Source organism: Cavia porcellus, unplaced genomic scaffold (assembly GCF_034190915.1).
Source record: "Cavia porcellus strain 051 isolate PalLab524CR breed Dunkin Hartley unplaced genomic scaffold, mCavPor4.1 scaffold_11, whole genome shotgun sequence".
NCBI lineage: Eukaryota > Metazoa > Chordata > Mammalia > Rodentia > Caviidae > Cavia > Cavia porcellus.
The window spans coordinates 45020038-45032373 of NW_026947494.1; the positions used below are offsets into that span (position 1 = coordinate 45020038).

The 12336-nt window shown below is 37.2% G+C and overlaps 1 long non-coding RNA gene across 2 annotated transcripts in view; it reads right to left on the minus strand.

Moving 5' to 3' along the window:
• Positions 1-12336, minus strand: part of LOC106027794 (uncharacterized) — a 35108-nt gene that overhangs the window by 19978 nt on the left and 2794 nt on the right. For both annotated transcript variants that reach the window (XR_010050487.1, XR_010050486.1), the window contains exon 2: positions 8152-8239. This is a non-coding gene — a long non-coding RNA (uncharacterized LOC106027794). The remainder of the gene's footprint in view (positions 1-8151; positions 8240-12336) is intronic.

Below are 12336 nucleotides of genomic sequence, written 5' to 3' on the forward strand. Positions count from 1 at the left end.
CTGTGGCCTAATTGGCACCATAGAGCAAATTCTTCCAAGCATACTCTTGGTTGAAGAAAATAGAGCACGATCTGATTTCATCAAAAGAGTATGGATATAGCTTGTTATAAAAGGACAGTATGACTTTGGTCCATGTCTAGGATCCATTTCAAAAGACAGACATTCCTGATTTGTAAACATTAATCTTGCAAGTGTCTAAGGAGTGCGAATTATTGACTTACCCTATGTTGGGCTGGCTATGCTCAGTTTTCTCCTTTGTAAAATAGGGATAATGTATTCTTCAGGTATTATTTGTTAGGAATAAATATGTTCACATAGATACAGTGTAGAAAAACTTTGTCTAACACAATATAAATATTCCCTAAATGCTAGATATTACTATTATTAACATTGTCTCTGGCTCTTTATGAAAAAATTTTTAATGCTTTTTGTCAGAGTACAGAAAAACTGAGTCCTCAAAAAGCTAAATTTGCTCCAAGAACAATCAATGGACTTGTGAGCAAATAGGCAGTCCAATCTAGAGCAGCATTAGCCCAAAGGATTACAGTATAAGATACATACATAACCTTAAATTTTTTAATAAGCATGCTAACAGGAAAGTAAATTTAAATTGATGTAATTAACTTTTAATAATATATTTTAGCTAAATATATCCCAAATACTATCACTTGAACATGTAATAATACAAAATCATTAATAAAATATTTTGCACTGCATTTTAAAAACTAAATCTTTAAAGCATTCTGTGTATTTTGCACTTATAGCGCATCTCAGTTTGGGTGAACCACGTTCCAGGTGGCCCTGTGCGGCTGGTGTCTGCCCGTCTTGAGTCTACATTCTCAATGTCTAGGCTGTGCCACAAGTGATATCTCTTATCAGGTAGTCTTACTTCTCCCTTGCATTGGTTCTGAAGGTGGGAACCATCGTGGGGAAGGGGATTACAGTGTAGTTTCTCGGAGACCTGAGAGAGCCGGATCTTGTGTGTCCTCCTTAAGCTCTCTGTGACTCCCCCGAGAGCCAGAGTGAGAGTGCTCCAAGCCTTTGGGACAATAGAGGTCTTGGGATGTGGCTGTGCAGTGTGCCTAGGTACCCTTCCCCCATCCTTCTGGCTGTTTCAGGGAGAGGCATGGGCAAGATCTGTTTCAGGGAGAGGCATGGGCAAGATCTGCAGCAGGCATGTTGTGGAACAGCTCTGCACCAGCAGAAGAGTGTTGTGGGCAGAGAACAATGCGAGGTATCTTTAGCACTGTCCAGCACATAAAAGGCAGAGAGCCCTTGCTGGCGCTGTGAGTGGCATGTGTTTTCTTTGCCTGTTCTTTCTGAGTCAGCCCTTTGTTGGGGGCTGCAGGCTCAGTTTCTCTTTCATTTCATTACCTTTTTGATAAGGATAAACTCATTCATGGTTCACTTTCTGGACAAATTCTAGGTTGGATGTCCCTATTCCCTGAGGTCTTTCTTCTGAAGAAAAGAGCTATGAGGCAGAGAATGCTCTAATAAACAAGGTGGACTTCAGAGGACAGGAGGGTAGCAGTGACCTGGAGATCAGTCCGCCCCCATGTTCAGTGTCCTGCATACCTAGAATTGACTGGCTCCAGCTATGAATCACAGGGGTTCAGCTGCACAAAATGGGACCCTTCTTTATGGGTAGATCACTACTACACACCTGCCAGGCACACATTCCTCTTCTCTGACATTGTTTCAGAAATTGCAGTCCCACCCACCCCACTTTCACAGTTGGGCTCAGTAGTGCAGAGGGAAGATGAGAAAGGAAAGAGAAGGATGTGGGAGCAGGGCTGTCAATAAACATTGCTATATTTGTATCTTTCAGAAGACATTTTCCTACAGATATCTTAGGTCAAGGTATTTTGCACTTCTTACACTAGATTTCCCAAGAAGAAAAACAATTAAATTAATGTATTATGACTTTGAAAATAAACCTGGAAAGGTTTACAAATGGTGAACCCGCATACCCAATGACCCAGCACTTCTAGGTCTACATTAATACATATATTATATATATATAAACCAAATGAACATATGTGCCTTTGTTTGCCTAAAGACATATACCAGAATGTTCATAGAGGCACTATTTTTAGTAGTAAGAAAGTGGAAGCAACCCAAATGTTATCTGCAGGACACTATGTGGTCACACAATATGTAGTATGTGCATTATATACATATATAGCACAACAGTAAGAATGAATAACCTACAAGAATATTGATTATTCTCTCAGAGATAATGTTATGTAAAATAAGATCGACACAAAAGAATATATATCATTTCACTTACAAAAGTTAAAAAATAGACAAAAATAACCTATATTTACTTACTTTATATTTCAACCCACAATGCACAGTATGTAACTGAAAGAATGATTAAACAATTCTTATTCTTACTATATCTAGAACACTATGATTTTCTCCTATTCAATCAAAGTCCAGCGGTGACTCACTAAATGAATTTTATAATCATTAATGGAACGTGGCCTATAATTTGGAAAACACTAATATTAATGCTGGTCAGGCTTCTGGAATAGTTCATATTATCTAATATCTCTAAGCCATGGTTTCTGCCTCCATATAACAAGGAAAATAGCAGTATACTTTTCAGAGGATATGCATGCGATTGGGAGATTTAAGGCACATTAAGCTCTTAGCATAATGAGGCACACAAACATGTGCATACATACACGCTTTCATTAATAATTTTATTTCCAAACACATTCAGGGCTTTCCTGGCAAATGAGTCTTTTAAATCCTTACACTAAATACAGAATGATAATGAGAAGTAATCTTTTAGGTGAGATTTAGGTGACTCACTGCTCTGGATAAGCTAAGTTCCATGTTGACTAGGACTTCTGTCATTTCCACCTAAGGGAGGCTTCTTGAGTTGTTTCTGCATTCCCACGCCATGCTCCAAGAGTATTTTCTTGTGTTCTCTGACCTTTTTGGCAAAGCCTGAGATCATCTGGGCATGTACAGTACAACTGTACTTGCACAATCCTTGTTTTTAAAAAGTCATCTTAGCTTGGAAAATGTTGGCCACTACTAAGAGCTAGCCCTCCTACTTGGCCATGGGGTCTGACCAGCCCCCACTGCTTCCTCCAACAACAGGGGCTTTATGCTCTCATGCAAAAAGACCAGCTGTCAGCTTAAATTTCCCTAATCCAGCCAGATCTCAACTCGGCCAATCAACAGTCGCTATCTGGGGGAAGCCCATCTGTGAAATGCAGCAGTGCCCTTACTGGAATGACATGTCATAAAAATTAGTTTGGGCACTAATCTAAGGAAGCTTTGTACTGAGTGGAGGGACTGCAAGGTCGTCCTCTTTGCCAAAGAGCTGGATCAGATGAGAAGTGCAGGGCTTAAAAATACAGCAAGTTCTTCCACCTCCTGCCTGCCCCCTCCAGCCCCATGTGATACTGTCCAGGGATGAGGGAACAGTCTTACACACTCCAAGTTCTTTCCTCTAGGCAGCTGGTTGCCACCAGAAGGGCTAGAAACACAGATAGGTGGAAATACAGTGCTCTCAGTTCCTCCCCTTTGCCCCTCAGTGTATGTGTGAATTCTTTAACTCTATGATTACATTGTTAACTCATAGCTCAATTTACAAAAAGGAAAAGAAATTATTCCTAAAAATCTTCTGCTGCAAGGTTGCCCTCTTATCTTTAGAGAAACAGAAGATATTTTTTTGAATTGATAGGAAAAATAAAGAATTCAGACTTGCATTTTATTTTACATTATTATTATTATTATTTTGTATTATAGTGGCAGAAGGGACTTCTTTCTTCAGAGCTCCTGTCCTGATCTGTTTGCTTTCTCATGGGTAGTGCCTTGTTCTCCTTGGCAGTGAGCAGAAACTGACCTTCAGGTGGGAACTTGCTCCCCTCCAAGGATTGCTGGGCATGGTTGAAAATATGAAGAGGCCTAAAATACAGCTCTTCCTTCAAGAATCCTGAAATTTAGTGGGTCCCAGCTGACCATAACCTGTGGCCATAACTTACGTTCCAAATCTTTTTCACCAGCCTGAGTTATATGGATATACTTTAGAACTGGCATAAACAACAGCGTGCCTTTCTGGTTTTTTCGCTCCCCACCCCAAGTCTTATCTTAAACTCCTTGGGAAGAGGCCTATATATGATTTCTAGTTCAAAGGGATCCAGTATACTTATCTCAGTGATAAATAATGAAAGAGTTATCAGAGTATATGGGTTTAATTTCTTGTGATTATATCTGTGTCAATCAAGCCAGGCCCAGTTGTGAACTGAAAAATAAAGAGACAAGAGATCTATCACTGGATGTTGTGCACAGAAAGTATTTGAAAAATATCAAATCAGTAAGTGTTGGTTCCTGTTGGTTGTATTGATCTTTACTACTTATATTACAGTCCTGATGCAGCTGTAAAATCAAAAGGAGGTTCAAAATGGCCAAAACACACAGCCAGGTGATTCAGAGGCAGCAGGCTGAGCTGCCTGGGTACAGGGAGTGGCATGGTCAGAACTAGTGGTAGGAGACACGCTGGACAGAGAAGAGAGCCTGCAGGGGCTGGAACTTCTCTGGTTCCAACCATGTAAGGAGACCCTTGAGAGCAGAGTGCTGTGAAGGTGCTGGGGTTGGTTTCTCATTTAATTCTGCATGGACTGATGTTAACTATTAATATCCATATAGAGACAGCTACTAGAAAGCAAGGGAACACTCAGCAAAGCTTTTCTATTTTTATTGTCCTTATCCTAGACCTATATTATGAAAGCACAAATACCAGCTAAGCCAAATAAATTTTAAAAATAGGAATTCCCTATAAAAATGGAGAATTCTGAACTTTGTGCATGTTCTCTGAGAGTCACTAAAAAATATGATCCAAATCATGAAAATGAAGAAAAAAGATTATTATACTTTTTGTTTGTTTGAGACAAGGTCTTGCTATGTGACCCAGGCTGATAAGGAACCCACTATGAAGCATAAATTGGCCTCAAACTCTCAGTGATCCTCTTCCTTCAGCCTCCCAAGTGCTGGTTTACAGGTATATATACTGCATGTGACTGCTGTATTTTTTTTAAAAAAAAATATGCTTAAGAGTCATCTGAGAGTCTAGGGAAAGGTAACATTGTCTTACTAATTAGGGAATAGGCTTTGTAAAGTTAGATAATATGCTGAAGAAAAGTGTTACATTGAAACTGATTTCTATCCAAATAAAGAGAAAAAGATAGCCTCAGTGGTTATGGTTTAATTCCCCGATATTACTGTAATGTGTTTGATGTCTAAATTTACAATCTTATTTCAGGGTTTTTAAAACACTGATGATGACATGTTGAGACTTAGGTGGCTGCACAAGAAGGCAATTTGCCCACCCTCTTGGTAAGAGCCCCTGGTGCCAGCCGGGAGGAGAACCAGTCAGCTGTTCCTGTGAGCCTACTGGTGGGCAGGCTAAGAATCAAATATCTCCCCTCCCCTCTGTCCCCAAGTGGAGACAGGGTTCTGAGCATCTCTTTGGAGGATGATCATATGCAATATAGCAAATATGAGGGATTTCCTTCTATATTCTGTTTGAAGGCAAAGATTATTTTCACTGTTATGTTTTGTAATGATTGTTATGCTCTATTCAATATTCTCCTTCAATTAGTTTTACAATGGTCTGTTATTGGTTTGATTTTGCTATATCTAATTGACTGGACAACTACTGTGAAGATAATGAGATATACCACAGTACCCATTACTACTGTACCAGTATCCTGCTTTGAAGTTCGTACCAACATCACTACATTGTCTCAATTGGCTTTGTTTTACATTGTTCTGTTGTATTTTTACTACATTATAAATAAAATTTCAAAAAAGTAAAAAAGTAAAAAACTGATGATGATAAATATGTATACATATAAACATACATATATTCATTTTTCATACATTGCTTTGGGCCAGTTTTGTCATTTTGCTGGTCTTTTCATTGGTAAATTTAATAAATCTTTGACACATGCTTACTGTATATTTGTATAAGAGTTAAGATTTTAACTATTTGAAAACTTTACTTTGGCAAATCTTAGAATCCTGATGGTATAATAGATCTAATTTATCAATTAATAAATACATTGCAATGTACTTTGGTAATACTAAGGACCTGAAAGTATGTCAATTAGCATCTATAATTTTATGCAATGTATTTTATACATGTACTGGACCATTAAGGGGTAGTAACCAAGAGGAACTGACACTTTTTAAACCACTCAGCAAATTTTAAATATCGTTAGCAGCAGACAACAGAACCACGTATATTTCTAATTGGCAAGAACTGTTCTGTTCTGCAGAGTTGGTCTTGCCTTGTGCCCGTGCAATTGTGAAATACTTGCAAGCCTTCAAGTCAAAAAGCATTTCAAACAGAAAGAGGAACTGTTTAAAAAATATATGTCCTTGGGGAAAGATTTTTCCCTTCTCCCTGCTCTACAAGGACTTATAATTCATTTCAGCTGCTATTTTCAAAGCACTATCTTTTTTTTTTTTTTTGTAATTAGCAATGGAAAATTGAGACTTAAAGGGAAAAATAGGGGCAAAAGTCATTTTTCCCTTGATGAGGCCTAACCAACTAATTTTCACAGTGTTTAAGGTAGAACAGTATTTTGTTATCTGCCGATATTTTGTGAGGATTCTGAACATTTGAGTTAAGGTTTTTCCTAAAAATAACATAAAATCAGTTGATAGATTAATTCCAGTTGGTTTGAGAGATCTATGAGACATTTGAACCGAGCAAGGCTTAGAAAATATTTTCCTGTTTCTAGTTATTCTTTCCTTATAGAGCATGGCATATCTTTTATAGTATAACACTAGTACATAATACAAATTTAAATTTGCCACACATACAAATGAGGATTATCAAATTCCTTCTACATAGAAGACATTGGATATAAACTACTAAGATAGTCTCCATCCCAAAAGATCTTACAATTTAGTTGGAGACTCAATAACCAAATAACATCCCTTTATAAAAGGACATAAGTACATATTTTGATATGATTAGAGTTTGATTTCTATTTTAGCAGATCTTCATAGTATTTGTTGTATAACCATATAAACTATAGGGTGGATTCTCTTATTTGGGGAGATATGATACAATAGTACCTGAGTGTGTGTGTGTGTGTGTGTGATTTAAATATTTTTAAATGGAATTGATTTCTCATAAGGATATTTGGAAGATAAACACCAAAAGTGCAAAAGGAATAGGCTGAAACTAGTTAATCATCCTATTTGCTCATTAGCAACCATGTCCCAGAAAGTGATGGATCTTGTGACAGAGGCAGAACACCAGCTGAGTGCTTGGCACAGACGGGGCATTAAATATGTATTCACTGAAATGGATTAAAAATATATCAGCAGTGAACCTTGAGTTCAGAGCTTACCATTCAGGAGCAGAGCTGCACTATACATTCAAATAATTATTAGTCAAATAATTATAACTTAACAGAGAAAATGGTTTGCATGAAAATGATACAGGAAGTGGGAAGGGAGAGCACAGCACAGTCAAAGATTTCTTCAACTAGAGGCACAGACTGCACTTGGGAACAAAATGGCATGTGAGTTAGAAATGTCAGGATGAGCACAATGTTGACTTACGTGTATGCAGATGAAGATCACAAACCAATGCTCAGAGGTAGGAAAATGTTAGATCTGAATAGGAAAACTCACTTTAAACATCAAGATAAGACATAGAAAGGAGTTTCTAGAGGCACAGTAAATTTGAATAATGATGTTCTTAATATCACATAAAGAGTTTGAACCCAAAGCTGTAGAAAAGAACACATTACTGAAGATTGTTTCTGTCTTTGAATGATGTTAATCGAGCAGATAAAAAGTTTGTATTCTATGTTGAATTTCTCTAAGCATCCCTTTAAAAATAGTTACCTTGGTTTATTTTGTAATTCTATAGTTTCTATATTCTTAAGACTCTCTTGGGTTTCCTACTTACATATGTTCTGCTCGTGAGAGATTTCTCACTTATCTTTTCAAGAAATGAAAGTATGAGGGTTTGCAGTCATTTCTACCTCTGAGATGAGAAATTTCATCTCTGGCATGGCCCTTTACAGTGATTCCTCTGGTCAGAAGTAGTTCCTCAGGGAAAAAAGTTCAATTACTTTTTCCCCATGGCTGCTTCACTGGGACCTTTACCTCCAACATGCTGGAGACCTTTTGATGCTCTCCAGTCACTGTGACACTTTGATTTATTCTCCTGCTATCAAAGCTCATTTTCCCCAACCTAAAGAAAAGAAATGTCAGTTATTAATTTAATAATTTGGCAACAGCTGCATAAATATTAAATATCTGGTCTTTGCTGAGCATTCACCATGTCATAGGTTGCTGACACAATATAATCAACAAAACTGAGGCAGAATGTGTAACCATCATCCCCATTTACCAAGGAGAAGAGCAAGGCTCTGAGATTGCTGGAACTTACAGTCAGTGAAGAGGGAAGCAGTAGCTTGGTCATGACATCTTAATGTCATAGCCTAGAAGGGTTGCCTCTCTACAGAGAGTTCTTTCAAGTGTTGTCTTTAACCTTTCCACCCCTAGTTAAGTTCACAGAGCAGTGGATTGCATAGTTATAACACTGGTCTGGATCTTGGCCCGGCTTCTTATCTGGTGGCCAGTTATTGGCTACTTCTTAGGAATATCTTTCTAGGACTTTGTTTGCACCATTTCAGAAACAGAGGTCTATGGACTTTCCAGAAGGCTCTAATCCCAGAGCGTAGAGATTTCAACTCAAGGCCAGAATTTGTCTTTTCACTATTAACTTACTCTGCCCCATTAATACTAGCTTTGGAGGCCTTTAAAATCTGAAAACATATGTTAAACCTTTTCCCAGAGCATGTAACCTATTCATATTTTTAAGTGATTTTATCTTTCTTTCTTTCTTTGCTTCTTTTTTTATTTTAAAGAGGATAAAACAGAATAAAACCAATAAAAACAAACCAATGTAAGAGATACAGGATTTCAAAACATTATGAAATCATCAATAGTTACCATAATGCCTTTTGATATCTTTAAAATACCTGCAGATAACTTCAGACATGGTAAAAATAAAAAAGAACAGAATAGAATAGAAACAATAAAAACAAAACAGTGAATGCAATAAAGGACTTCAAAACAAGCCAGTAGTAAATCCAAAATGACTACCATAATATATCTTCTTATTTTTGAAATGGCTGCTCCTGCCATCAGATTTGACATAATCAAACAAAACAAAAAAGAATAAAACTCAACTCAACAAAACAATGGAAATGATATAGGACTTCAAAACAAAACCATAGGAATCAACAATAGCTGCAACCCTCAGAAAGAGATCCCCCTAGATGTCACACTGCATACCATTAGCCTCTGAACCTATGAACAGACCACTGGTCCTAGCCCTGCCATGTTAGCAAAATACCAAAGCGTCACAGGCATCCAATTGCATTTCACCTCCATAGCTATCGTCACAGCCTGTGATTCTCCAGATAATCTGCTTGTTCATGGTGTCTGTGTGTGTGTGTGTGGTATTTCTTGTTTGCCAACCCAGCCCATGTATGGGAAGGGGCCAGGGTCTGTCTGTTCCAGTTCAGCAGTGGCCTGTGCATGGCACTGTTTCCCAGATTGTGCTTTCTTGCTGGTGTATCAATCTGTCCTTTCTTTGTTGTTGATTATTTTCTCAGACTCAATCCCTAAATCACCTGGAATTTCACCATTTCTTAACAACTATATTCTTATTTATCTAATTTCCATATGTCTAATATTTATGCTCAGAAATTATTATAATTATTCTATTTGTGAATAGAATAATTATAACTGCATAGAAAGAAGGATCTGTCTCTACAACTGTAGCTATTGATAGTAAACCTCACTTTTCTTGAGGCCTCTCAGTATTATTACTTCAAGGTTTTGTTGCTCTACTTACCACTCTGTTGTTAAAATAGGATGCTGTTTATTTAGATTTACTACTGAACTAACTAAATATCTCCACATGGGATGCCTCCATAGCCTTATACAGAAGAGAAAGCATATTGAGTTAACCAGCTAAGACTTCTCACTCACAAAGAAAATGTAAGATAAGAGGAAAAACATAGAAGTATTTTCCCTAAAATAAAAGCAGGTGAAAAAATTGTTTTTTAGCAGTCCTGAAGGATTAGCAGTCTCCTGCTCTGTGCCAGGAAGTTTCTCCTCATTATATAACACATTTAAACCAATTAGGGTAGGCCTAGCTTGATCCCATGAGGTTATGGGCCCAAGATAGCAGAATATTTATGCTGTGCATATTCACCCTCAAGGAAAGTCTCTTGCTGTATTCAGACTTTCTACGTCCTTCACTCAGCTTATTACTCAAATATACTTTCTTCATTCCTTAACGAAGAATATTTCAGTGTCTATTTTGTGCCAGAAGTGTTTTGCCAAGCTTCAGGACTGTCAGGCCACCTTCTCCTTGAGTGTAGCCTCATGGGATCATAGAAGGCTGAAATCCTACCTCAATAGGATGAGGAAAAAAAGATCAGAAAATAAATTTCTGATTGAAAGAAAGAGAATAAAAGTATTGAGAATAAAAGGTTGTTTTCCTTTCATTACAGTACTTTTAATGCCTAAATATTTGCACAGCATTTTTATAGCCTGCAAAGGACTTTTGTGAACACTGATGTTAAAAACTCACTTGTAGGGTTTGGATGGTTTAAGTGGATCTTCCTCAAAATGTATCCCAGGGCCAGGCACAGAAGCAGATTTCAGTGAGCGATTTTCAATCCCATGCTCCCACGTACGCATATGTAAGTTACTCCCTCCTGATCTATACTTGGGGTTCTTTCTACTCTCTCTTCTCCTTGCCCAGCACTGTTATTAGCTAAAGCACTTGGCTACGTGTCTTGCATAAGTGTCAGGCTGAGTTTAGAGGACTTAGACACAGGGACAATGCCATGCTACCTAGCCACATCACTCCTTGAAGCCACAGAAGAGGAGATTTTGTTTTCTTTTATAAAATAAGAAGTTTAGTAAAGATACAAAGTTGTTAGCTGGAGCAAAAATAGAGAACTGAAAGAACTTCGTGGAGGGACAATAGTTTCATAATGATTAAGGTTTCAGAAATATCCAGACAGATTTAAACAAAGCCAATAAAGTGTCTTCTGAAGTATGTACTTCATTAATGTATCTTCTTCAAAAGTACCCTTCCCAGAAGACTTGAAATTTATTTTCACTTATAGTGTTTATTCCAATTGCAAGTTTGGTAGTTAAAAACACTATTATATTCTCATGAGCAGAACATAAATAGCAAGAACAACTGTCTGGCATTTTGGCCCCTGGAAGAAAGCAAGACAACAAGCCATTAAGGCATCCATATTAGAAGAGGCTCTGCAGATCTCTAAAGAGTTCAGTCCCGAGTTCTGACCTCGTGGTAAGATTATTAATGGCCACTTGCTTTTGCTCATTAGAAAACTTCAATATTCTGATCTTTAGTTCTCCTAAATATCTATGGAAACCTCCTTGAGTGGTAACTTAAGATACCCAAAATGTGGGATAAATATTGGCAGAAAAATATAAGAAATAACTAGATACTTAAACTTAGACATTTTCCTATAAAAGCTTGGAACAGTCATCTAGCCTCTCTTAATCTTTTTCTAACTTCAATAAAAAGATTTTTAAATTGGACCATTTGTCTTTTCAAATGGATGCCATAGGAATAGAATTAGTAAAAATAAAATACTTACAAACATTAAATGATCTATTCACAACCTGTATATCAATTTTACTTAAGATGCTCACTTTTCCTTTTTTGACCCCATGTCAGCATTGAGTAAAAAAGTGACCAATAAGGAAAAATTGGAAAAAACCATGAAAAAGATAGTTCCAGATCTGAGAGAATCTGAATAAGTTCAAGGAACAAATTGAAAAGATATTAATCACTCATTTTTGCCAGCTTTCTTTTTCCTCTTCTGCTTGATTTTGATGGACATCTGAGTGAATGAAACAATAGTATATTCTGTGGCTGAAAACATTGTGAAAATACTGCACTTCTTTAGCCTTCCATTTAAGAAGCAGAACGAAGAAGTACAGATGAACTTAGAAGAGTAACTTATATGAGAAAATGTAAGCAAAGCAATTCAGAATCTCAAAGGGGCCCTTTAGTGTCTGTACACACACACACACACACACACAATGACCCCCACCATGTGCAAATACTTTTGTAAGCATGGAGGATACACACTACTAAATGAAAAATAAATTCCCTCTTTCAGAGATTTTATATTCTAGTCAGTGAAGAAGTAGTGAAATCAGAAAACAAATTATGATAAATTCAAGTAATGATATATGCTTTGGAAAAAATTCAAGACAACCAAG